The 1,643-nt window shown below is 44.9% G+C and overlaps 1 long non-coding RNA gene across 1 annotated transcript in view; it reads right to left on the minus strand.

Annotated features, from left to right (window-relative positions):
• Nucleotides 1-150, minus strand: part of LOC111083690 — a 1,655-nt gene extending 1,505 nt beyond the window's left edge. Inside the window, exon 1 of the long non-coding RNA XR_002609189.1 lies at nucleotides 38-150. This is a non-coding gene — a long non-coding RNA (uncharacterized LOC111083690). The remainder of the gene's footprint in view (nucleotides 1-37) is intronic.
• Nucleotides 151-1,643: the final 1,493 nt, after the last annotated feature.

A 1,643-nucleotide genomic window follows, 5' to 3' on the forward strand; every position in this document is an offset into this window, starting at 1 on the left:
CATGTCTGGCACCATTCTTCCACTTCTCGCCTCATACCTAACCAATAAAATCTTTGTCGTAGATGACTCAATGTCTTCCTAATTCCGAGATGTCCTCCTGTTACAGTATCATGTGATCGACGCAGCACAGCTTCCCGTAACTTCCTCGGTATAACCGTTTGCCAGGTCGTCACTTTCCCATCTGCAGTTTCCCATCTCCGGAGAAAAATACCATCTTCAAGCCTCAACTGGTCCCATTGTGCCCAATAGTTCTTTGTCACGTGGCTTAGACTAGACACCTTCTCCCAAGCAGGGTGCAAAACACTTGCTTTTAGAAAATCAATCATTGGCTTCAAATCTTGGTCTTTCTCCTGTTCTGACATGATATCTCTATTTGGTTCCACTTCACCATCATCAACTCTTTCAGTCGGCTTAACTTCAGCTTGATGACACCTGGTTAGTGCCACCTCTGTTTTGCAGCAATGTCTGCAGTCATTTTTGCAGGTTCTTTGGCTCAGTCCATCAGCATTACCATGGGACTTTCCTTCTCTATATTCAATAATATAATTATACTGGTCTATTTTCCCGATCCAACGTGCTAGTTGTCCCTCTGGGTTCTTTAATGATCTTAACCAGCGTAATGCAGCATGGTCTGTCCTAATGGTAAACCTTGTACTATAGAGGTAAGGGTGGAAATATGTCAGACTCTTTACTATAGCAAGGAGTTCCCTCCGTGTTACACAGTAGTTCCTCTCTGGTCTACTGAAAATCCTACTGAAGTAGGTCACCACATGTTCGTTTTCGCCCACTTTCTGAGACAACACTCCTCCAATTCCGACATTACTAGCACCACAATCCAGTATGTATGGCAGTGAGGGATCTGTAAGCTTTAAAAGTACAGCAGAAGCCAATTTTTCCTTCAACGTCTTGAAAGAATGCTGGACTTTTCCGGCCGAGGTTGGTACAGTCATCTGGATTCAAGGTACCTCTGTGCTGGACTTAACGTAGGATTCAAATTCGAGAGCTCTGGCCATTGCAAGGAGGCATGGTAGAGGGGTGTGCTTGCTTCACTTGTATCTTAAGTTGTGGACTGTCAAAGGCATCTACGAACTGATCCCTCAGCAACAACTTGAGGAGATCGGGTGGTGCAGTTGGGTAGGCCTTGTGTGCCATGCTTTCCACGTCCTTTGCCAGCTCTTGCAGGCTCTCCCCTTTAGCACGGATTCTCGTCCTAAACCTAGCCCTGTAGACTTCCGACTGATTTTGGGTTCCGTACCTGAGTTCTAGAGCCGCTACTAGTGCTCTATAATTGTGCCTGTCGTCTGCTGACGACTGTCCAAGTATTTCCAGTGGTTGTCCTTTCAAGCTCGTTGCCAGATATACTGCTTTCTGCTCTTATGTCCATCCATTCATTTTTTCCAGTAGCTCAAATTGTGCTCTATATGCTTCCCACGGTGCTTTCCCATCGTATTCCTATGGCTTCCTTCTTACTGAATCACTCCTATTACTGGCATTCATATCTGAGATGTGACTTCTAATTGGACTGAATATATCTGCATTAGGGTTTAGCTGCAGGGTCTAGATAGGGCTTGTCATTGTTTGGGGCTAGTTAAGTCGATGGTTAATGTAACCTCCTTGTGTAAAAGACAAAAAGTCGTCCTTTA

The sequence above is a fragment of the Limulus polyphemus genome, unplaced genomic scaffold, assembly GCF_000517525.1.
Source record: "Limulus polyphemus unplaced genomic scaffold, Limulus_polyphemus-2.1.2 Scaffold10681, whole genome shotgun sequence".
NCBI classification, from domain to species: Eukaryota; Metazoa; Arthropoda; class Merostomata; order Xiphosura; family Limulidae; genus Limulus; species Limulus polyphemus.